Source organism: Saimiri boliviensis, chromosome 3, assembly GCF_048565385.1.
Source record: "Saimiri boliviensis isolate mSaiBol1 chromosome 3, mSaiBol1.pri, whole genome shotgun sequence".
Lineage (NCBI taxonomy): Eukaryota > Metazoa > Chordata > Mammalia > Primates > Cebidae > Saimiri > Saimiri boliviensis.
Window position 1 is genome coordinate 90,196,077 of NC_133451.1, and position 26,751 is coordinate 90,222,827.

At 36.1% G+C, this 26,751-nt stretch overlaps 1 protein-coding gene across 2 annotated transcripts in view; it reads right to left on the minus strand.

Annotated features, from left to right (window-relative positions):
- Positions 1-1,895: 1,895 nt before the first annotated feature.
- STPG2 (sperm tail PG-rich repeat containing 2) overlaps positions 1,896-26,751 on the minus strand; it is a 671,193-nt gene continuing 646,337 nt past the window's right edge. For both annotated transcript variants that reach the window (XM_074396474.1, XM_074396472.1), the window contains one exon: positions 1,896-6,400. The gene's annotated coding sequence lies outside the window, so the exon portion shown is untranslated. The remainder of the gene's footprint in view (positions 6,401-26,751) is intronic.

The following is a 26,751-nucleotide window of genomic DNA, read 5'->3' on the forward strand; positions in this document are numbered from 1 at the left end:
ACTAATCCATGCTTTTAGTCTCATGGAAAAAATTTAAAGATGATGATTATTCCTTGATCTAAAAATGAATGCCGTAAAATAACTTTTTCAAAATGAAGTGTTGACTCTTAACCAGTGCTTTTTTAAGCACTTCAGAAAAAGAATAGCATACATTTTTATCTGGAAAGATTTAAGAGGTCACTAAGAAATTTTTACTATTCATAGAAGAAAAATTGTGAAAGAGAAATTAATAGAGTTGTTTAATGTATGGTTTGTAATTTGGAATATCCTAAAAACCAGGACCTAGTTGAAAGAGATCCTTCAGAAGTACTTCATGCATTATACCACGTCAACTCAAGCAGCATTTTACTCATTTGGAAGTCACAAATTTTGAATAATCTAAAGCAGCAATTTCCAACCTAAGGGAATCTTGTAGAATTAGGTAGATATACTGACTCATTGCACAAAGTTGAGTAAGATCCAAATGCAAAGCAAAGTGTAGTATGACAGAGTCATTTTCTTACATTTCAAGACTTCTTGCAAATCAGAAAGAAAAAAAAATGATAATCAAAGTAAAAAATAGTGGGCAAAAATAAAAAATATAGACAAGGTTTTGTAAAATATCTGCAGGCAGGACATAAAATTTTTAAATGTTTATTTTCTGTGGGACAGGTCAAATGGCATAGGGTTGAAAGCACCAGCTTAGGACAGGAAAAGACCTACAGCAAGATACTTAAGGCATTCTAAATCTCATTGTCTGTTTTCATAAAAGAAAAACAGTATCAGTTCTTATAGTGTTCCGTGAAAATTATAATGAATGCATTGGTGGCTGGCATACGGTAAAAATTCAAAAAACGCTAGCTAGTATAAAAATGAACATTAAAATAACAATGAGATAGATTTCTTTGTTTACTAAAGGTTCAAATGATATGATTTACTGTTTGCATGATTTTGAGAAATAAACATGTAGAAGTCCAACCTGAATCATATTGCAAGCTAGGAGGAAACTTGGTGTGTTAGGGTTTGCCAGAGAAACAGAAACAATATTATATATACATGAGATTTATTATGAGAATTGATGAATGCAGATATGGAAGACAGGAAGTTCCACTATATGCCATCTGCTAGCTAGAGAAACAGGAAAGCCAATGGTGTAATTCAGTACAAGTCTGGAGGCCTGAGAACCAAGGAAGTCAATAGTGTAACTCCTAGACGAAGTCCAAAGGCTTGAGAACCAAGAGCTCTGATGTCAGAAGGTGGTAGAAAACAGATGTTCCATCTCTAGAAGATAAAGTAAATTTGCCCTTTCTCCATCTTTTTGTTGTATTCAAGCCCTCAATAGATTGAATGACGCCTACCATGTTATTAATGGTGATCTTCATTTTGTCTACTTATTTAAAACCTAACTTCTTCTGAAAACACTTACAGACTCATCCAGAAATCGTGTTTTACTAGCTATCTGGGCATCCTTTAACATAGTCAAGTTGGCACATAAAATTAGCTCTCACACTTGAAAATATGAACCAACAATGAAAGTAGTTACATATGTAGTCTCTATAATAAACACATTTTAAAAAATGAAAAGCATATACACAAGGTTTTCTTCTATTATTAGCTAAAAATTTTCTATTAGCAAAAATAAAAATTTTCTAATATTAGCAAAGACTAATACTAAGCATAAAAAATTCAGTGATATAATTCATTGTACATGTATATAATAAACTATAACACAATCATTGCCAATAATTTGGTATATTGATTTAATTACATGAAAAGACTTCATACTATGTTGTTACATTTTTAAAAAGATTTAAAGTGATCCTTATAAAATGACACAATTTTATAAGAAGTTTTAAAACATATACCTTATTTAAAGTATGGAGAATGTATATAAAGAATTTTATCAGTTTGTATTTCTAGACAGTGAAATTTTAGTTGGTTTATCATTTCATTACTTCCTTTAATTATGCAATAATAAATATATTTTATTTACTTTTGAACACTATGTAAGTACTCCAAATTGAAGAGAAGTATATACTTCCTAATAATAATAATAATAATGACACACTTTACCATTTAAAGTGGTACATATTAATGCCTTTTTACATGGATCATACACTCTCTTGACAATAACAGGTAAATTAACAGGTAAATTATCTCTTAATTACTTATTTCTTAATCTTATATTCTATTCTTCTTATTGTTGGCAAGGTGAGTTACTGCAAAGATGGAGAAAAATGTTTTCAAATCTGAGGTCCTCTCCTGGGTCTACCTTTCCATTTTAGAAAAATTATTCTGAATATTCCTTGTTTTTTGAAAATTGTTGCAAAACCACATCATCCTGCTGCAAAAAGTAACATTTATCTTGCTTATTTTGCTAAGTTTTCCTATCTCTTTTTTTTTCTCAAGAAGCACAGCAATAAATGCTAGATCACTCTTCTATCTATTGATCCAAGAAATGTTTATGTAATATCAACTGTGTTCTAAGCATACACCTGGAATTGAAGCCTAAATGTAAGTATGACTAAATATGTCAACTGCTATGTAAAAGTGTTATTAATGACTGAAAAAAAACTGATAATGAAAGAAATGCTAATTGCATTACTTGTCTCCTCAATCATTATAGGAGAATAACATGCAATAAAAAACTGAAAAGTGATAACAATACAATTCTAATCAAAGGACTGTATAGCTGTGAACTCATGTAAGGGTATTTTTTTCTTTTATTTTGTCCTTTATTTTCAACTGATAAAATTTGGGCTTCTAGGTTTTATTTGAATATTATTTTAAAAGGTTACAATGATAGCATTTTCATTATTCATATACAGTAGAGAGAAATAGGGAAAGTAAGATGGAACTATCCTAATACAGTCATGTGCCTCACAAAGATGTTTTGGTTAATGACAAACCATAAATATGAGGGTAGTCCCATAAAATTATAATGCACCTAAAAAATTCTTATCACATGGAGCCATCATAGCTGTCATAATATTGTAGCTCAATTACTTATTTTAAAATAAATCTAAAGTGTCCTAAGTGTACAGTTTTTATACAATGTCCTAGCCTTTCACTTTCACTAACTACTCACTCACTGACTCACCCTAAACAAGTTTTACTCCTGCAAGATCCATTCATGGTAAGTACCCGATAAAGGTGTAGCCTTTTTGACCTTTTATGCTGTATTATTACTGTGCCTTTTCTATGTTTAAATATGTTTCAGAACACAAATACTTGCTGTAGGCAATTGTACAGTATTTAGTACAGTAACATGCTATCCAGGTTTGTAGTCCAGGAACAATAGGCTATACCACATAGTTGAGGAGTGTAGTAGGCTATATCATCTAGGTTTGTATTAGTACACTCACACAAACATCAAATCACTCAACAACAGATTTCTCAGAGCATATTCCAGTCATTAAGCAATACATGACTGCACTTACTTGTTGAATCCTAGATAAAATACTTTACATATATCAGAATTTATTTCAAAAGATGTTATGTGTAACTTTAATATAGGTTGAGTATCCCTAATCCAAAAATGTGAAATCTAAAATGCCCTCAAATCCAAAATTTTATGAGCTCTAACAAGAAGCTCAAATAAAATGCTCATTGGAGCATTTCTGATTTGGGGTTTTCAGAACAGAGATGCTCAACTGGTAATGCAAATATTCCAAACTCTGAAAAAATTCAAAATCTGAAAAACTCCAGTCCTAAGCATTTCAGATAAGGTACACTCAACATGTAATACAAGAGAATACCATCCTATTTAATAATGAATATCTGAGCTACAATGTGTGAATTCAGGAACACCGTGAATTTTCTTAGTTAATTTGTTGCTTTCTTTATAAAATGCAGATTATGAAGAGAAATAAATAACCCATAAGAGCCTCAATTCAAGTTCATTGAATTAATTCACTTAATTTCGACAAATGTTTATTGAACACCCACTGAGTGTCACATCTTGGCATTGGAGTAATTGATTCATGATGGCCTGCATGGTTATCAATTAACAGTACTTGCAATACTTTCATTGCTGTATGTGTGATTGGGCAGAGTTCTGAGATACTTGACATATTAAATGCTATTAATTCTTAGAGGAATGATACAGAAAGTTAAATAAATATTATTTCTCTGTACTCATGACTATCACTTCTTCTGTAATAACCTATTGGTTAGAAAAATGTGCATTAAAAACAAATGAAAAATTCATAGCTGATAATAAATGAAAATAGAAATCAAGTCTGCAAATTATTTTGAGACTTTACAAAAATCCTGACAAATCAACATCTGTTCCCACAAAGTTACTCAGACGTGCCAAAAAAAAAAATAAAGAAAAATGAAGTTATACATAAAATCATAAGGCTAAATGAGATTTCAGGACGACTGTCTTTTTTTTGGCTTCTCAGGAAAAGAAAGTATCAAATTCTTTACCCCAAAAAATGGCTATTTTTTTTTTCAAACAGAGACAAGGTCTCACCATGTTGCCTAGGCTGGTCCTGAACTCCTCTGCTCAAACAATCCTCCTGCCTCTGCCTCCTAAAGTACAGGGATGAACCACCATGCCTGACCAAATATGGCTATTTTAGTCATGTAAATCTCTAAAAGAAATTTTAAAAATTGTGACAGGAGATTAATTTGTTCACAAAAGTAGTATTTATTAAATTCCATGGAAATCCACTTAATATCACTTTATATAGACAAAACTTATTGAGGTTACCATTTAGCTGACAATTTTCATTTTTTTAATACCGATTTTTCTTTTAACTTCCCAGACTATTCTAAAATACTTCACAACATTAGACCTCTTTCTAGTATTCTCTTAAATCTACTGTTAAAATTCTCTTGTTATTTTAATGTGTACAAATCTAAAAGTCTATAATTTAACTAGAGTATAATCTTAGTGGATAGATTCTTATAGTAGATAAAGCACAAAAAACAAAAATTCAAGATTTGTATTTTATATCCAGTTTTTCTTGCCACCAATGGTTTATCTGAACTCTAGTCATTGGTGAAGAGAATTACTTCCATGGGATGCTAGATGGTTCAGACTTGGGACAAGAAATTGCACTTCTGTTAAGTGAGGTACCCATGGGTGGTAAAAAACTAGAAAAGGAACCTCAATAGGGAGTTTGTTCAGAGTCGGCCCTGAATAGTTCTGCTTGCTCATTTGCTTTCTGCATGGCAATGTGGCTTAGAAAACAGGTCTACTCTCAGGGATGGGCATGCAGCTGATACAAATGCACACCACCAAAAGTTGTTTGCGTCTGTGTGTTTGGCCATGAGGAACTTCTTATGATACATTGTCCTCCAGTACGCAAACCAAACCCCGGAAACTCAAAATCCCTCTTTCTTCCTACGGAACACTCACTTCTAAAGTCCCAGAGAAAGGAATTTGACTATCACAACAGAGGCTGAGCTTGACTGCACTTCCAGGAGTGACCACGTGAAAAAATTACATTTACTCCAGAAGAAAGGGTTTGTGTTTTTTCGGGTCACAATTCATAATTTCGGCCTCTGTATTAGTCCATTTTCACACTGCTAATAAAGACACACCTGAGACTAGGAAGAAAAAGGGGTTTAACTGAATTACAGGGACCCTGGGCTCCACCCACCAAACCATTTTTTCCTGGGCCTCTGTGCCTGTGATGGGAGGGGCTGCTGTGAAGACCACTGACATGCCCTGGAGACATTTTCCCCATTCTCTTGGGGACTAACATTCGGCTTCCTATTACTTAGGCAAATTTCTGCAGTTGACTTGAATTTCTCCTCAGAAAATTGGCTTTCTTTCCTATCGTATTGTTAGGCTGCAAATTTTCCAAGCTTTTATGTTCTGTTTCCCTGTTAAAACTGAATGTTTCACAACACCCTAAGTCACATCATGAATTCTTCGCTGCTTAGAAATTTCTCCTGCCAGTTACCCCAAATCATCTCTCTCAAGTTCAAAGTTCCACAAATCTCTAGGGAAGGGGCAAAACACCACCAGTCTCTTTGCTAAAGCAAAACAAGAGTCACCTTCGCTCTAGTTCCCAACGAGCTCATCTCCACTTGAAACCACCTCAGCCTGGACCTTATTGTTCATATCACAATCAGCATTTTTGTCAAAGCCATTCAACAAGTCTCTAGAAAGTTCCAAACCTACAGTTATTATCACATAAACATTTTCCTGTCTTGTTTTGAGCCCTCCAAATTGTTCCAACCTCTGCCTGTTACCCAGTTCCATAGTTGCTACCACATTTTCAGGTATCTTTTCAGCAATGTCCTACTCTACTAGTACCGATTTACTGTATTAGTCTGTTTTCACACTGCTGATAAAGACATGCTCGAGACTTGGGGAAAAAAAGAGTTTTAATTGGACTTACAGTTTCATAGGACGGGAGGAACCTCAGAACCACGGCAGGAGGTGAAAGGCACGTCTTACATTCTGGCAGCAAATGAGAAAGAAACAAAAGCAGAAACACCTGAGAAACCCATCAGACCAAGTGGGACTTATTCACTAGCACGAGAACAGCATGGGAAAATCACCACATGATTCAAATTATCTCCCACCACGTTCCTCCCACAACATGTGGAAATTATAGGAGTACAATTCAAGATGAGATTTGGGTGGGAACACAGAGCCAAACCATATCAGCCTCCCTGCATACATTTTCAGATAATGATTAGGAAGATATGTGATAGAGACTAGATTTATTATCACATAAACGTTTCTGCCTCTTTGCCAACCTTCCTCCCCTCTTTTTTCCCAGGAAAAGATAAAAGCTCTTGAATACATACGACAATCACCTGTATTGTGAACTACGATAGTAATATGTGTTAAGGACATTTTTACTAGGTTATTAAAAAATTTGTACTGTCTTTTTGTATATGTCAGAGAGTAAAGAGAAATGGATATGCACGTGTGTGTATGCATACACACACATATATATCTATGTAAAACTCCAAATTAAATATCAATATATGTCACAATTAGGTTCCAAATGATATTTTATCTCTGTCAGCCTAAAAGTAAGTAATAAAAAGCATGCTCATATTACTATTCCATCCCATCCCCAAAATAATCAAACTAAAGACACAAAGAATTCAAGAAGCACAAAGACAGTGCACCAAAGTCAAATAGGTAGTATAATCCATCCATGGACTTCTTGTCACTAGCTACACTCACTCTTTAGGTGATCCAATTCAGGTCAGTGGATTAACCACCATCTATAAGTTCATGTCTTTCAGCCTTCCGTATCTAGTCTAGATCATTCCCTTGAATTGCAGACATATCTAACCAGCTCTTTACTCTCTTCACTCCAATATTTAGTAGACATCGCACAGCTTTCATGCCCCAAACTAGACTCCTGACAGGGTTTCCCATAGATCTGTTCCTCTCACAGTTCATTCGTTCTATTTTTCCCAGAGTCTCAGCCAAAATCCTGGAATTCATCTTTTTTTTTCTTTTTTGTTTCTTTCATATTCATATCTCATCTCTTACTAAATCCTGTTGGCTTTACTCTCAAAATACGTCCAGAATCTGACCTCTTGTCCCTACCTCCATTGTCATGGTCTCCCAGTTTCTGTCCTTCTGTCCTTACCCTTTCCTTATTCTCTTTCCCAAAGACACCAGAGTGATCTTGTTCAAACCTAAATCAAATACCTCACCACTGTTAAAAACTCTGCACCTATTTCCTACTGGTGTACCGCCTTTTTTCACTTAGAGTAAAAGCCAAAGCCCTCGCAAGGCCCCCAAGGTTCTTTGTGATTTCTCTCTCCCCTTACCTCTAGGACTTCATCTCCTATTCACCTCAAGCTAGCGCACTCTGCTCTAATACCTCGCTGTCACTGCAGTTACTGAAGCTGCATGCTCTAACTTGAGGGCATTTATACTGTGCCTGGGGTTCTTTCTCCTCATGGCCACCTGGTTCCTGCTACTCTTCCTTTTGGTCTACCCTTAAATGTCCCCTTCTCAACGAGACCTTCCCTGGCCACCCTAGCTAAAACTGCAATCCCTACTTCATACTGAAATTTTCTAATCCCCATCTCTGTTTTAATTTCCTCTCTAGCACTTATTTAGTTATTGTAGTATTCAGCACCCAACTCCCACCCATATATGCTTCATGAAGGCAGGTATTTTTGCCTCTTTTGTTCTAATAGAGATGGCATGCACATAGTGCCTACCTAATATAGGTAGCCTGCACATAACTGATACACAACAAATATTTATTAAATTAATGAATATATGACCCATGGAATTATAGTAGTAACATGGAAAGATATTTGAGTCAAAAAGGAAATAAAGAAAAAAAAAAACACTTGTTTAAGAACATCTGGAGAGTATAACTACAATTTGCCCATCAAATGGATTAATGGATAGTGAAAATAAACCATTTTGGCCAATTCTTGTTGTTTCACTTTCTCTACCTACCAGTCTCTTCAGAGACCTCCTTGTTTTGTATTGGTGAGTTTCTGGAAATCTTGTCACAAGCAAACTGCTTTCACAGACCCTTGCTCCTAGCTAATACACAAATTAGAATTTAACAGTATCTGAACATGCAGGCTACATTTTTCAATGTCCAGATTTATGTAATAGATATTTAAATTCCTGAAGAGAATAAATACAATCATTGGGACCATTTACACTGTAGTTACTTTAACTGAACTGGAAATATGTTTGGAAAAGAGATTGTATATTTAGTGTTGATGTATCTACCTGTTTCAGTAATTGGCTAAGGATGGGGACAAATATTTAGAAAATGAGACAGTAAGTGTTACATTTAGTTTTTATTTCAACAAGATCACCGGATAGAATTTTTTGACCATGTTTTATAAAAGTAATTTGTTAGATGCAGTAAGCTCAAGCAAACGTAAATATAACCTTCCACTTCTATCTCTGAGGCCCAAGTGACAATGATTCAGAAGTGCCATATTCAGAATATAATTCACAGATAATTGTGTTCCATATTTGTAAGGAATCTAGTACATAAATCCTTAAATGGAGCAGTTTAACCAACTTTAAGAGAATGAACAGCTGAATTGAATTGTAATGATATAATGTAGAATCATAAAAATTGAAAGAGTATAGTCACCTTGTAAATTTTCTCCTTTTCATATTTATGCTCTCTCCTCTATTTATTGTGTCATATATCAAATGATTCTACCTCCTTAGAAATCCATTTTTATAAAACTAGCACCATGTTACAGCTATGGTAAATGTGGAGTAGGAAGTTAAGGATGCATGACCTCATATATGTTACAGATGGCCTTTATGATTTCTTTAATCTTTCTAAAATGCAAAGAAGCCCTATGGAGATCACTGAAATGGTGACATTTAAATATTCACTAACCTAAGATTTTCTTGGGTGCAGAAGTCTGGACAAATATGCACATTTGGGAAGCAATGGAGTCCTAGCTATTTCACAGGGCTGCTGGTAGGAGTCATGGCTAATCTGATGAGTTACCAAACAAAATAATTCACATTGTACCTTGAACCAACCCCTCATCCTGAGTGTCAAATTATGGTGGCTGATATATCCATGGATCTTAGAAAGAGCCATGATTACTGTTGATAAAACTAGATTATTTAAATTGCCACTGAATTGCCCCTGACAATTGCTTTGTCATGATCAGGGGAAAAGCTGACTGCATTTCATAAGGTGATGTCTAAGCTATTGCACAATGTGACACATGAAGCATTTTACATTACCTTGTTAAAAAGACATTTATTTCATAAGGTTCTTATTTATACTTTTTAAGATATTCCTCTGTTTGGTGCTAATAACTACCTTGTCTTCTTGGAGTACCATCACAGAATGTTCATATTTACCCCTGTAGCACATATTTTTAGCCTTCCTGAATCTCATCCATGCATATTATTTTATTAGAGAAATAAACATTATTATTAGCTTATTTCACAGAAACATTCAATGCTGTCCTTTCTTCCTATCTATTGTAAGAAAACAGATAAATCAAATATTTATAATTTATAAAGCAGTTGCATGTACATGGCAGTCATAGGACGGAAAATAAAGCCAAACCAAATCTTTTCACGACACCAGTTTTACGCAAAAGTGAATATAGAACAAAATCTTATTGAAGGAAGTGCAATGTATTAAGGAATAGAATTTTAAAAGCTATATGCATTTTCATATAAAAATTAATAAACTAAATAAGTTTTGTGTTTGTGTGGCTGACTCAGATTTAGCCACAGACTCTTGGTATTCTATTTCTACATCCATAGAACCTCAAGATATCCTTAGGTAGAAATTGAGACACACTGGATAGATTATGTTATTTTTATTCTTCTAAATGGTCTAAAAACTGTGTATGGTAGTCAGGGCAGAAATTTATCAACCTCATTTTTACAGGGGAGGCAGCTGAGGTTAAAAGAATTAAATTATTACCATAAAATAATCAATTATTAAGTGCCAGACCTAGTCCCACATCTTTTAGCAAGTCTAAATCTCCTTTCTAATTTCATGTTTGTTTTAATAATAGTTGTGAAGGACAAAAAATCATGAAGGAAAAAGTAGTTAAGGCACAGACAAGAATAGACTTAAATCACCAAATCAGGAATTAATGTTCTTCCTCAATTCTAATACATATATTTTCTGATTTATATACATTCATTTTAATAAATTTTATCACTAGGGCACTTCTAATATGGCTCACATGCCAAAAGTATGTGGCATGAATTACTCACAGGTACTATCTCTCGCTCTCTCTATCTATCTACCTACCTATTTAGTTATCTATGGGGCTACCATGAGTGAAGTACAAGAATCAAAAGCTAAAGAAAATATTCTGTGATCACAATAATAACTACAATAGAATTATTCTCTGCAAGACAGCAGTGGCCTGGTGTGATCTGTATTGGATGCTGCAATATGAAAATAATGCAGTACATTAGCCAAAGTATCTCAGCAGCATATGCAGCTGTTAATTGACAAAAATAAATTCAGCTGGTACATGAACTCATCCCATGAACCATGCTTTGTGTTTCAACAATTTATGTGAAACTGAATGCAGCCCACATGGCATAACAAAACAGTGGTTGTTACAAAAAATTGCACTCCCCATTTGCCAGTTTATTTGTATACTTAATACTTGAAAGGTTTCATGCTTCATGCAGACAAACTCATTACTTAAAGGGGGGTCAATAAATAAACCCCCCCAAAATTGTTGAGATGTTCAGTTATTTTGTATGTCTACTAAACAGTCAAGCCAGTTCAACCCAAATTGAGAGAATTATTTTAAATTTGAGTTTAAATTTGGTATTTCTTAAAATAAAAATTTGTAAAATTCAAATGTTCAAAACTAGTGTTAATGGATTAGGGATGACTTAAAATGAAACATATAGTCAGTGAAATCTCTTCTTGGAGCATATATTTCATTTGTTAGGCAGACTGGGTTATGCTACAGATACTAATTAAAACAGAATTTTTTTCCCCAGTATACTAATTTTGACTCTTGCCTGAGAATCAGGAAGATGGTTTTTATAAAAACAAAAAAGTATAAATAATTAAATAATTTTTTTATTTTCTCAATTTTTGTCTCACTTTACTAAATATGTTAACATGTATTCTATCATTTACCTGTCACAGAAAAACTAGTAGATAGGCATTTTTGTCTGCATTTTCCATAAGAGTAAGTTACAGCAGCTGAACAACTAGCCGAAAACCACGTTAGAATTGGTATTTGATCCCAGGTCTATGTGAATATTCCAATATCAGTGCTCTGAACCAATGTTTTCTGTTTGTCTCTCAATGGGTACAGGAAACTTTAAAAAAGAAATAGAAGTCTGGTTTTTTACTTTCTAAGCATAGACAATCATGAAATTTGACTAGCAGACAAACTAAGGTGACTCTGGCCTCACAGTAGAATTCCCACCTGCTGATATTCACACCCTTGCATAATCCCTCTCCTTGACTGTAGGTGACACCTGTGTGATTTGTGTCTAATAGTATACAAAGATGATAGGATGCCACTCCTATGATAATATCATATTATATAAATCTTGCTAATCAACTGCTTTAGAGCTTGTCCTCGCTAGTTCAATGAAGTTAGCAACTATGTTGAAAAAGTCCACATGGCCCATAACACCTGAGGGCAGCCTCTAGGTGAAAACTGACAGGCAGAAAAAAGTCAGGATCTTCAGTCTCACAGCTACAATGAAATGAATTCTGCAACAACCAGATTGAGCTTGAAATCAGATGCTATCCCAGCTAAGCCTCCAGATGAAAATGCAGCTCCATTGAAACCCTGGCCATACCCATATGAAAATGAGTTGAGAACCCAGCCAAGTTGTGACTGGAGACTACTGGCTTATGGACACTAGGAAGTAAGAAATGTGTGTTGTTTTAACCACTAAGTTTATAGAAACTTTTTATGGACTAGAATAAAACTAATATTCTGGATGTGAAACTGGATTGGCAGCAATATTTCAGAAAGTAAAAAGGACATCTTTATTTCACTTCACCTGAATCTGAATCATATCTGTGTGAATTCTCTCTTGAAATGTATACTCTAGACCTCTGATATTACCTTAACTTTCTTGACCTTGAGACTTGGAGCAAATACCAAAATGAATAGTGTTCAGAGTGTCATCTTGTAAAGTGTGCAGATAGAAGTTTTTCTTTTTTCAAGTTAAAGTATTTTTATTCCGCAAGTGAGAAATCATCTCCTGAGTCATTATTATTCAACATCAAATATGCAATATTTGAATTGAGATTTTGCTAACTTGCCAGGAAAAAACATAACAATATTCTTTTATTTTTCTTGTTTTCCCTTGATTTTCCTGGGTGCCCTTTATAAAAAGTCAAGATATACTCAGGGAAAAGGTACCGAATTTCAGAGGCTTTGGTGTCATGTTGCTTAATTTCAGTAACTATTAAATGTCAGAGAGCTATCGGAAAGGAAGATGAGCATGTTTGGTAACGGTATTCTTTTGGTTGCTGCTACATTTTGAATAATGTTTGAGAGAAATTTAGCCAGATGCATTGAAAAGCACTACAGTGTTTCCAGATATTGTTTGTATAGTTTCTATCACCACCATAACAAATACCACAAACTTAGTACCTTATAACAACACAAAATTATTCCCCAGTTCTGTAGATTAAAAATCGGTAGGCTTGGCTGGTTTCTTTGCTGTAGGTCCCACAAGGCCAAAATCAAAGTGTTATCAGGGCTTTGTTTGTTCTGGAGGTTCTTGGGAAGAACACATTTCCCCACTTACTTAAAAGCCAATCTGTTGACAGAGTTCAGTTCCATGGAATTCTGCTACTGAGGCTCCCTCCTGTTACTTTGCTCTTACTCCCATTACTTTGCTGGTTACTTTGGATGAAGGTCATTCTCTTTCTAAAGGCTGACTACATTCCTTGGCTCATTGCTGTCTTCCTCCATCTTCAAAGCAAGAAACAGTGGCTCAAACTCTTCTCACATTTCAAATTTCTCTGCCTCACCTATCCCCCGCCCTTTCTCTTTTGCTGTATCTCTGACTGTAGGAAGAGAAATTTCTCTGTTTTTAAGGGTTCATGTTAGACTGAGTATACCTAGATAATCCAGGATAACCTCCCATTCTCAAGTACTATCACCTTAATTATATCTGCAAAATCCCTTTTGCCATATAACCATAATACATTCACAGGTTCTAGGAATCAAGAAGTAGGTATTTTAGGAAGTCAGCATTCTGTCTACCACATTACTCTTTAAGTAAAGTTATAATTTAACAACAAACAGTTGTATAGAGTCAAAAACATTTTTACTTTGGGGCAATAGTATCTCAAATAAATTTGGTTGTATAATGTGTGTAATTTTGGTTTAGAATTAATTGGATTGGCCTGGAATAGGACCCACAATCTTGTTTACACTATGTTAAATGTACAAAGCAGAAAAGCATATAATTTATCATAGCACTTTCTCTCTTTCCTGTACAAAGATCCATCTGAAAGTTCCTCTGTAGTTACAGAAATTCATAAAGCTTTAAGTTTATGCTTTTAACAACTAGTTGTTGAACAATGACACATTCTTCTATTTTTCTCTCTTTACCCTGAATATTTGGTTCACTGACATTTGAAAAATCATAATAAAATACTTAATACAAAATTTAAAATTTAAACATTTTAAGCGTACCATCCAGAGGTATAAAATACATGCACAATGTTGTGTGCCATCACCACTGTCTATTTTTTGTGATCCCAAATAGAAACTATACTCATTGAGCAAAAATTTCCATTTCCCCTCCCCCACCCTGTCCTTCATAACTTCTAGTTTTTGTCCCTAAAAATTTTCCTATTCTAGATACCTCATATTAGTAGAAATATGTAATTGTTTTCCTTTATGTTTGAAATATTTCAGTTAGCATAGCATTTCAACGTCCATCCATGCTGTAGAATGTATCAAAACCTCATTCTTTTTTATTGTTGAATAACATTTCGTTATGTGTATATCACATTTTGTTTATTCATTCATCTGTAGATGGACACTGGGATTGCTTCCACCTTTGGCTATTGTGAATAATGCTGTTATAAACATGGGTACACAAATAACCCTTTGAGACTCTGCTTTCCAATCTTTCAGGTATATACTCAAGAGTGGAATTGCTGAGTCATGTAGCGAATTATATTTTTAGAATTTTGAGGAATTGTTTTCCATGGTGGTTACATTATTCAACATTTTTACCAAAAATAGACAAGGCTTCCCATTTCTCCACATTCTTCCCAATACTTAAATACTTATTTTCTGCTGAGTTTTTTTTTTTTCTTTTTCTTTTTTGATAGTAGGTATCCTACTGGGTGTGAAGTGCTATTTCATCTCATTGTAGTTTTGATTTGCATTTCCCTAATGATTAGGATCCTTAGTGCTGTGGTCTGAATGTCTGAGTCCTCCCAGCCCCCAAATTCATATGTTGAAACTTAATCATCAATGTAGCATTATTGAGAGGTGGGCCTTTGGGAGGTGATTAGGTCATGAGGGATCTACTCTCCTGAATGGGATTAGTGCTCTTATAACAGAGGACTGGGGAAGCTTGTTCACCCCTTCTGTCATATGAAGACACATAGAAGACATCATCTATGAAGCAGAGAGCCATCATTAGATGCTGAATATGGTGGTGTGTTGATCTTTGACTTTTTAGCCTCCAGAATAGCCGCAATAAATTTCAGTTGTTTATAAATTACCCACTCAAAGGTATTTTGTTATAGCAGTCTGAATGGACTGAGACAATTAATGATTTTGAATACCTTTTTAATTGTTTGTTGGTCATTTGTATGTCTTTTTTAAAGAAATGTCTATTCACATCCTTTCCCCATTTTTAATTGGTTTGTTTTGTTTTGTTTTGGAATTGTATGAGTTATTTAGTCTCAATATTAAACCAATATTAGATATACGATTTGAAAATTTTTTCTATCATTCTATGCATTGTCTTTTGACTCTCTTGACAATAATCTAGGATGCACCAAAGTTTTAAATTTTGAAGAAATTAATCAATCTATTTTTGTTTTTGTTGTTGCTTGTGCTTTTGGTATCATAACTGAAAACTCATTACCAAATCCAGGGTCATGAAGATTATCCCTCTATGTTTTTGTCTAAGAAGTTCATGATTTTAGCTATTAAATTCAGGTCTTTGATAAATTTTGAGTTTTCGTTGATTCTGAAGCTTATAGTTTATGCTGCCATTTTTCAAGTTTGGATTTGAACAGAAAATGTATTGTTCATATTATTATTATTTTAATGATTTGACAGTAGAAAGAAATTCCTCCTCTTTTTTTAAAAAATGGAAGTCTAAGAAATAAATAGGATGTGATTACTTGGTATTACGTTTTATCTATTTTAATACAGGTAGTAGAGAAAGAAGGTTGTAAATGTTTTATAAACTATGGCCATCCAGTTTCTTCTCATGTGTTTCAAAATGCACACACAGAAATCCAAAGAGCTAAATGTTTTTTCTGCTCTGTAAGAAAGTTGTTAAATTTGTATATTTACCATTGTGTAATGAAGAATTAGTCTGGCATCCCCATTTACCAGGAGGTAACAATTTAACTCTTGGAATTTCTTGAGTGATAGATGTATCTTTGTTATCCATGATGGACCCCGATCACATTTTATGTGTATGCTAATGAGGTGACTCACGGTGAGCCCCCAGATTGCTTATGGTAATGAGATTGATTACTCAGGATGGAGACTGGTCATGTCAGAAAAACCACCCATGTAATTAGAGGATTTGGGCTTTGAGCCAAATCCTCTAATTGATATCAACCCCCTTCCTCTGGGGAAGGTTTTGAGATTGAGTTTATCCACATGGCCAATGTTTCAACAATCATATGTATCCAGTGAAATGTCAACAAAACCTCTGGACACTGAGGCTTGCATGAACTACCTTGGTTGTCAATATTCTTTGAGCATTGTTTTACTTTGATACTTAGGACAATGACAACTTTGTAAATGGAACTCTTATAAACACTGTTCTATACATCTCTTCTTTTTTCTGGTTCTCATTTGTAGTCTGTTGCTATAATAAAATTGTAATGATATGAGTAGCATTTTCAGTAAGTTCTATAAGTCTTTTCTATAAATTTTTGGACCTAAGGGTGGCCATGGCAAACCCTGAGGTAGCTGATCAGACCTGAGAGTGGCTCTAGAAACCCCAAACCTGTAGTTGATAATTGAAGTTAGGGCAGTCTTGTAGAGAATTGTGCCTGATATGGTTTGGCTGTGTCCCCCACCAAGTCTCATCTTGAATTATAATTCCCACAATGCCCATGTGTCATTGGAGGAACCCAGTGGGAGGTCTTTCCCATACTGTTCTGGTGATAGTGAATATGTCTCACAAGATCTGATGGTCTTAAAAATGGAAGTTTCCCTGCACAAGCTCTCTCTCTCTTTACCTGCTGCTATGCATGTAAGATATGACATGCTCCTCCTTGCCTTCCAGTATGATCATGAGTCTGAGTCCTCCCCACCCACATGGTACTGTAAAGTCCATTAAACCTCTTTCTTTTATAAAGTGCCCAATGTTGAGTATGTCTTCATCGGCATTGTAAGAACAGACTAATACATTGCTTTTAACCTCCAGTTTGACAAATTCCAGTACCTATTCAAATACTGTGCAATAAAGGAGATAACTAGTTATCTATATGCTAGAATTGCCCTAGTGCTTCACTCTTCCACCACAAGCAACTTAAATTCTAGCATTAGAATAATACAATTAAAAATCATATATCTCAGGAGAAGTCTTTTAAAATTCAAATGCACCTGTGATTGCTAACATAGCAAATGTTTTCAGTCACCCATACCTAAGGCTATTCTGTAAGATAAGTAAAAGCAACCTAGGCAGGGCATGGTGGTTCACACCTATAATCCCAGCACTTTCAGAGGGAGAGGTGGGCGGATCACTAGGTCAGGAGTTCTAGAGCAGCCTGGCCAACATACTGAAACCCCATCTCTACTAAAAATACAAAAGTTAGCTGGGCATATTGGCAGGTACCTGTAATCCTAGTTATTTGGAATTCCTAAGGCATGAGAATTTGTTGAACCCAGGAGACAGAGGTTGCAGTGAGCCGAGATCGCGCCACTGCACACCAGCCCGGGGAACAGTATGAGACTCCATCTCAAAAAAAAAAAAAGAAAGGATGATAACCTGAGACCATTTTCCAAGTTAGGGTTTTATAAGGAGCCCTGGAGGGCATTGTGGAAATGCAGGTGGAAGAATGAGAATGTAAACAGAAGGGGGAAAATGCTGTAATAGTAGAGTAGGAGTGTCCCCAAAGCAAATCACCAGCTTTACCATTTTGCCTCAGGCTAACTATATTTTATTTTGAAATAAAAATCTCGAGTCTCAAAATTCCCATAAGATGAAATGCACATTTGTTTTTTGTTTTGTGTGTGTGTATGTGTGTGTGTGTGTGTGTGTTTGTAAAAAAGCCTTCTTGTGTCTATTCCCCTTAAAACAGATAACATGAAAATAGCATGGCAGTCTCAAGCCATAAAGCAACAGCAAAATACAATACCTTTTATTTATTGCTATAGGTACTTGCTGAATTATAGACAAACGAACTGAAAAATTGTGAAGCAGATTCATGTGGTCCACTAAAGGGACTTCTGAGTTGTGTAACTCATCATTTAAATACTCATTGATTGCAGAGGAAAGAGAACAAATAAAAAAATCGTAAATAAATATTCATTAAGCAGTCCCCATATTTCACCCTTGTACTAAATTTTATAGGGTATTCAAAAGAAAAATTAGGATCACAATATTTTCAGGAATCTTATAATTATGTTAGAATTATATATAATTATATTTATAATTTAGAGTTAATTCTAATAAAGATGGTGATAAAAGATGAACAAGTACAGAAACACCTTAAAATCACCAGTTCTTTCTGGATAGGTATTTCAGGAAAGCTTTATGTATAAAGTTGTTTCTGAGAAAGAAACATGTAGCAATGTTACAGGAGTATCAAGACAGTAAGCATATTTTGGAGAGACAAAATAAAGTATGGTATGTTTGAAGAACAGAAGTAGTAGAAGCACAGATTAAAAAAGAAAGTAGGACAACTGTAGAAAATAGCAGGGCAGTGTATTAGTCTTTTCTCATGCTGCTAATAAAGATGTACCTGAGACAGGGTAATTTGTGAAGAAAAGAGGCTTAATGGACTCACAGTTATGTGGCTGGGGAGGCCTCATAATCATGGCGGAAGACAAAGAAAGAGCAATGGGATGTCATATATGGTGGCAGGGGAACTCTCATTTATAACACCATCAGATCTCATAAGACTTAATTCACTACCAGGAGAACAGTATGGGGGAAACTGCCCCTATGATTCAATTATCTCCCCCCACCCTCGCTCTTTATACATGGGGATTATTACAATTTAAGGTGAGATTTGGGTGGGGACACAGCCAAACCACATCAGGCAGTATCTAGCCATAAGTCAAGAGTTAAACTCATTGACCTTTATAAAGCTATAGAAAAATTCAATAAAGGAAGCCAAGTAAAGAGTTAACAGGAACAGTAATAACTGTTAAAAACAGAAAAAGACTGGCTTTAGTAGAGAAGATAATTAATGGAGTGGAATAGAGGCAAGCAAGTTAGAAATTTATTGCAATAATCTTGCTGAATGATGATGAGTACATAATTGATTATATGGAAGTAGGTCAATAGCAGTGAAGAAAAGGAGACATACCGATAATAATACAAGAATTTTATCTCTCAACACATGGACACAGGGAGGGGAGCACTACACACTGGGGTCCGTTGGGGGGAAATGGGGGAGGGGCGGGGGGGTGGGGAGGTGGGAAGAGATATCATGGGGAGAAATGACAGATACAGGTGAGGGGACGGAAGGCAGCAAAGCACACTGCCATGTGTGTACCTATGCAACAATCTTGCATGTTCATCACATGTACCCCAAAACCTAAAATACAATAAAAAAAAAAAAAAAGAAAAGTTACAAAAAAAAAAAAAAAAGAATTTTATCTCTCAGTGATTAGGTGATAGTGATGGTAACAACCATAAAACTTTTACAACCCCCCACACACTAAAAGGTGACTAAGTTGTTGTTTTGGGAGGTGGTGGCTACAGATTGAAAGTTTTTCTTCCCTAAAAATTTATGTGTTGAAATCCTGGCCCTCAAGGTGACAGTATTAGGTGGTGAGACTTTTGGGTCGTGAGAGTGGAGTCCTCATGAATGGCATAAGTGTCATTATAAAAAGGTCCTGAGAAAGCTCCCTTACTTCTGCAAGGGCACAGTAAGAAGGTTCCATCTAAGAATCAGGAAATGGGCCCTCACCAGACACTAGATCTGACAGTGCCTTGTTCTTGGACATCCCAGCCTCCAAAAGTGTGAGAATTAAAGGTCTGTTGTTTAAAAGTGACACAGCTTATATTTTGCTACAGCAGTCCAAATGGACAAGATTATGGTAAAAGTGGTTTTATAATTAGTTCAGTTTTATCATGTGGTATTTTAGGTATATGGAAAATTCCAGTGTACATCTTCATAAAATAGAGAGATAAGAACAAAACTCAGAAGCAAGAAAAACTGCATTGTGACTTATTCATTAATAGTTGAGGGTTGGTATTATGTTGATTCTAGTTGAAGCCTAGGAGTGGATGAAATCACCCTGAGAAAATAGATTAGATAAATGGAAGATGAAGAAGAAAATCAAATCCATAATTCTGAAAAACAGTAAATCCAAATGAGAAGGAAAAGACAGACAATCCAGCAAAGAAGACTGATAAAGAACAAGCTAAAAAGTAGAAGGAAAATAAGAAGAAAGCGGGGTGGCAGCCGAAGGAAAAGCTTTTCCCAAAGTGGCAGTTGACAATGTCAATTACCACATGAAAGTCACATTTAAAAAATGCAAAATTGTACATTGGATTTAAGAATTAAAGGTTATGGGTAACCTTGTGTCATACAGTCACGTGCCGAGGGTTAAAGCTTGACCACTATGATTTGAAAAAAAAGTAAGTGGAGACAGCACAGTCCAGCTTGGCTGAAAAGACCAGAAGTTGCTGAGAAGCATGCAGTGAGAGGCTTGAACCTGTGTGCATATTACAGAAAAAGACACCCTTGTATATTTGAAGGACAGAGTAATAAATATAGAAAACCATTAATGGAAGAGTTGAGACAGATTCAAGAGTACAAGGGGAGAGTGAAGCCTCACAGTTAATGTGAACACGTGATCTGCTGAATATGTGAAAGAAAGATTACTCTGGGCTGGAGGAATCTGAGAGAAATTCCTGATGGTCTCAAGCCTTGTGCAAGAGCTTGAATGCAGACCAAAGTTAATGGTAAAGAAGGTGCAAGAGGATTCCAGGCAAGCAATGAAAGGATGGTCACACAAATCATCCATCAATTTCAGAGAAGCTTCATGGTGTGAGGATCTAAAAGTACAAACTGAAACTTGAGAATTTTTTTTCCCCAGAATTTATCTCCTAAATTAAACTACAAGAATTTTGTAGCTAATGGAATGGACTGAAAGGTATTTCCATGTTTTCCTTAATTTATTATTGTATCCTTATTTTATTATTGTATAAATAAAGATTATATGCCACAAAATATAGCACTTAAACTCATCACATGGAACTAGAATACTTGCATTTATTTCCTTTCATTTTTAAGTTGTAGGGTAATCATGTTTATTTATCATAAAAGTATACTCACAAAATATAATTTTTTAAATTTTTTCTTCTACATTTTAAATTTTTTTATAGAGTTTTGCTTTGCCCGCTTCTATCTAGAACTCCCGGGCTCAAGTGATATTTCTGCCTCAGCCTCTTGAGTAGCTGGGCCTACAGGCTTGTGCCATCACTCCTGGCCTTATAAGTTGTTTTAAACAAAGATAACATATAGGAAAAAAATAACTCATACTACTTCCATCCAAAGATAGTAGCTACTATAGATAATAACCATATTTTTTTCTGGTAAAAATCCTTCTAGACTGCACTTTTTACATAATTGGGATGCTACAGATAGATAATTTTACTTTAATTGCATACACTTATAACCAGTTTTTCATATGTTTTTAAAAGTATCATAAAACCTTTTGAAGAACTGTAAAACATACTCTATTATATTTAGCCATTTGCCTATTATTAACAAGTCAGTTGTGTTCGTTTCCATAGTTCCAAATAATATTTATGTGCATAAATTATTGTCTGCATTGAATATCGTTACCTTACAATAAATTTACAGGTATTATATTATGAAATCACTGAACAGAACTAAGATATCTTGACCAGCAACTTCTTTACAAAATTTGCAAAATATTTGTTTTATATTATTTAATGAATGACGAATGAATCATCATTTGCATATATGCTTCAAACTTCTTTTTGAAGTCTATCTTTTCCTCTGAGGGGCTCTTTGATGTTGTAATACTACATGAAATTTGTGGGAAAACATTTTGTGAAAGCACTTGGCTTCTTCAGTTGAGCTGAGGAACAGAAGTAAAATAGTTACAGCAAGTATCTGAAACAGTAGTGCACATCCACTGTGATGCATGGCAACTAAATGAAATATGATTTATAATTGCATTTAGTACAGAAGCACATTCTATCAAAGAGTGTATGTGGAAGAATGCTTGCTTGGAACCTGAGTCCTGCCTGTGCCTCCCAAGCTCAAAGTCTAAATTAATAGGAAACTTTCATTTATTCAATAGCTTAATGTAAATTTCATGACAAATGGTATTGTTCACTCCTAGAAAGAGGAAGAAAGAAATAAAAAAACAGAGAGAGGGAGAACAAGAAAGAAAGAGAGAAAGAGAGAGAGAGAAAAAAAGAAAGGAAGGAAGAAAGAAAGAAAGGGAGGGAGGGAGGGAGGGAAGGAGGGAAGGAAAAGAAAGCATGATAATTTTATGTACCAACTTAAGTAGGTTAAGGTGCCCAATTGTTTGGTTAAATATGTCTAGATGTTGCCGTGAAGGTATTTTTTTAGATGTGATTAACATTTAAATCAATAGACTAAGTAAAGCACATATAATGTGGTGGGGCTTTAGCCAATAGTGGAAGACCTTGTTTGAGTATTTTTGAGCTGCTGTAACAAAACACCTTAGACTAGGTAGCTTATAAACAACAAAGTTTATTTCTAATAGCTCTAGAGTCTTGGAAGTTCAAAATTAAAATCAAAATATTGGCAGACTGTGTGTCTTGTGAGGTCCATTTTTTTCTTAGATGGTACCTTCTAGCTATGTCCTCACATGAGAGAAAGACTAGTTAGCTCTCTGGGGTCTCTTTTATAAGGTGACTAATGAGGCAGAGCTCTCATGACCTCTCTCCCCAAAGGCTTCACCTTCTAATACTATCAAATTGGGAGTTAGATTTCAATGTATAAATCTGGAGAGGCACAAGCTTTCAGACCACAGCAGGCCTTAAGAGAAAAGACTGAGGTTCTCTAACAAAAGGGCATTTTGTCTCCAGACTACCTTTGGACTTAAGACTACAGTATCAATTCTTTCTGAAATTTCCACCAGTCATCCTGCCTTATAAATTTCAGACTTTTTAGCTTCCACAATTGTGAGAGCCAATTCTTAAAAATAAATCTCTCTCTGAGAGAGTGTTGAAGATTCTACTGGACTTTTTCTCTGGAGAATCCTAACACAGGTAAATGGGTAAGTAGATAGATGGATGGATGAATAAATGTATGGATGGATGTGAATGGAGAGATGGATACATAGATAAAGAAATGCTGCTTCCAAGTGGTTTGAAATTATATGCTGATAGTGCACTGGAAGAGTAGTCAAAACACTAGGTTTACGACATGGTTCTACCATTCACTGATTGTGCTGTCCCTGAAAAATCTTTTAATCTCTGAGTTAGCTTCCTAATCTATAAAATGGAATCAATAGTATATTCTCTACCTATCTTGTCAGGATGCTATAAAGATTAATAATAAAAATAATACACATAATGACTTCAGCTAGCAAGGCCAGCAATATACCGTTATTGTCCAATTTCAGGGGTATATCAACATTCCTGCTTTGTGTCATGATCTTATTCAGAGAGATCTTGATCACTTTTCACTTCCACAAGATATCACAATGGTCCATTACATTGAAGACATTATACTGATTGGATCCAGTGAGCAAGAAGTAGCAAACACACTGGACTTACTGGTGAGACATTTGTGTGCCAGTGGATGGGCAATAAATCCCACTAAAATTCAGGGACCTCTACCTCAGTAAAATTTCTAGGGATTCCGTGGTGTGGGGCCTGTTGAGATATTCCTTCTAAGGTAAAGAATATTTTGCTGCATTTGGCCCTTCCTACAACCAAGATAAAGGTCCAACGCTTAGTGAGTCTATTTGGATTTTGGAGGCACCACATTTCTTATTTGGCCCATTATTGAGTGGCCTGAAAAGCTGTCAGTTTTCAGTAGGGTACAGAACAGGAGAAGGCTCTGCAACAGGTCCAGGCTGCTGTGCAAGTTGCTCTGCCACTTGGGCCATATGACCCAGCAGATTCAATGGTGCTTATGTCAGTGGCAGATAACGATGCTGTTTGGAGCCTGTGGCAGGTCCCATAGGTGAATCACAATGGAGGCCTCTAGGATTTTGGAGCAAGACCCTGGCACCTCTGCAGATAATTACTGCCCTTTTGAGAGACATCTCTTAGTCTGTTACTGGGCTTTGGTGGAAACTGAACATTTGACCATGGGTCATCAAGTCGCCATGTGACCTGAACTGCCTATGATGAACTGGGTGCTTTCTGAACCATCTAGCCATAAAGTGGGTTATGCACAAAAGTATTTCATCATCAAATGGAAGTGGTATATGCGTGATCAGGCTTGAGCAGGTCCTGAAGGCACAAGTAAGTGACATGAGGAAGTGGTTCAAACACAATGGTCTCCACTCCTGCCACCCTGTCTTCTCTCCCCCAGCCTGCACTGATGGCCTCATGGGGAGTTCCCTATGATCAATTGACAGAGGAAGAGAAGACTAGGGCCTGGTTAATACATGGTTCTGCAAGATAAGCAGGCACCATTCGAAAGTGGACAGCTACAGCACTATAGCCCCTTTCTAGGACATCCCTGAAGAACAGTGGTAAAAAGAAATCTCATTGGGAAGAACTTTGAGCACTGCACTTGACTGTGTACTTCGCATAAAAGGAGAAATGGTCAGATGTACAATTATATACTGATTCATGAGCTGTAGAGAATGATTTGGCTGGATGGTCAGAAACTTGGAAGAAGCATGATTGGAAAATTGGTGATAAAGAAATTTGGGGAAAGGTATGTGGATGGACCTCTCTGAAGGGTTAAAATCTGTGAAGATATTTGTATCCTACGTAAGTGCTCACCAGCGGGTGACCTCAGCAGAAGAGGAATTGAATCAATTGGATAGGATGACCTGTTCTGTGGGCACCACTCAGCCTCTTCCCCCAGAAACCCCTGTCATTGCCCAATGAGCCCATGAAAAAAGTGGCCATGGTGGCAGAGATGGAGGTTACACATGGGCTCAGCAGCTTGAACTTCCACTCACCAAGGCTGACCTGGTTCCAGACACTGCTGAGTGCCAAATTTGCCAGCAGCAGAGACTAACGCTGAGTCCTCTATGTGACACCATTCCTCAGGGTGATCAGCTGGCTACTTGGTGGCAGGTTGATTATATTGGACCTCTTCCATAATAGAAAGGGCAGAGATTTGTCCTCACTGGAATAGACACTTACTCTGGATATGGGTTTGCCTATCTTGCACACAATGCTTGAACCAAGACTACCATCTGTGGACTCACAAAATGCCTTATCCATTGTCATGGTATTCCACACAGCACTACTCTGACCAAGGGCCTCACTTTACAGTGAAAAAAGTGCAGCAATGAGCTCATGCTCATAGAATTCTCTAGTCTTACCATGTTTCCCATCATCCTGAAGCAACTGGATTGATAGAAAGTAGAATGGCCTTTTGAAGTCAAAATTATAATGCCAACTATGTGACAATACTTTACAGGTCTTGGGCAAGTTCTCCAGAAGGCCGTGTACGCTCCGAATCAGTGTCCAATATGTGGTACTGTTTCTCCCATAGCCAGGATTCACAGGTCCAGGAATCAAGGGGTGGAAGTAAAAGTACCACTCACCATCACCTCCTGTGATCCACTAGCAAAATTTTTGCTTCCTGTTCCTCCAGCATTACAGTCTGATGGCCTAGAGGTCTTAGTTCCAGAGGGAGGTATGCTGCCACTAGGAGACACAACAACTAGTTCATTACACTGAAAGTTAAAATTGCTACCTACACACTTTGGGGTCCTTCTACCTTTAAGTCAACAGGCTAAAAAGGGAATTACAATGTTGGCTGGGATGACTGTCCTGGACTATCAAGATGAAATCAATCTACTACTCCACAACAGTGGTAAGGAGGAGTACACATGGAATACAGGACATCCATTAGGGCGTCTCTCAGTATTACCATGCTTTGTGATTAAGGTCAATGAGAGACTACAACAGCCCAATTCAGGCAGAACTACAAATCACCCAGACCCTTCAGAAATGAAGGTTTGGGTAATTCCACCAGGAAAAAGAGCCATGACCTAATGAAGTGCTTGCTGAAGGGAAAGGGAATACAGAATGGGTAGCAGAAGAAGGTAGTCATCAATATCAGCTATGACCAAATGACCGGCTGCAGAAACAAGGACTGTAATTGCCATGAGTGTTTCCTCCTCCTTTTTTTAAAAAACATCTTTGTGCATGTATACATCTGTACTAAGAAAATATCTTCATTTTATTTCCTTTCTCCTTTATCATGGGATATAGTATTTATTGACTTCACCTCAGCATTTGAGTATTGTTAACTTTATGTAATAGTATTTGGTTTGGAGATTGGTGCATTTCCAGTTGTATGAAGGATAGTTGTATTATGTTAGGTTTGTTTGTAATTATGACCTTATTATTATCCTTATTTGAAGATTATCTATGATCTCAGGAGATGTGTATGAGTTCAAGTTGACAAGGGGTGGACTTGTAATGGTTAATACTCATTGTCAACTTGGCTGAATTGAAGAATACAAAGTATTGATCATGGGTGTATCTGCCAGGGTGTTGCCAAAGGAAATTAACATTTCAGTCAGTGGACTGGGATATGCAGACCCACACTTAATCTGGGTGGGCACAATCTAATCAGCTGCCAGGAAGGCTAGAATATAAGTAGGCAGAAAAATGTGAAATGAGAGGCTGGCCTAACCTCCCAGCTTACATCTTTCTCCCGTGCTGAATGCTTCCTGCCCTCAAACATCAGACTCCAAGTTCTTCAGTTTTGGAACTTGGACTGGCTCTCCTGGCTCCTCAGCCTGCAGACAGTCTATTGT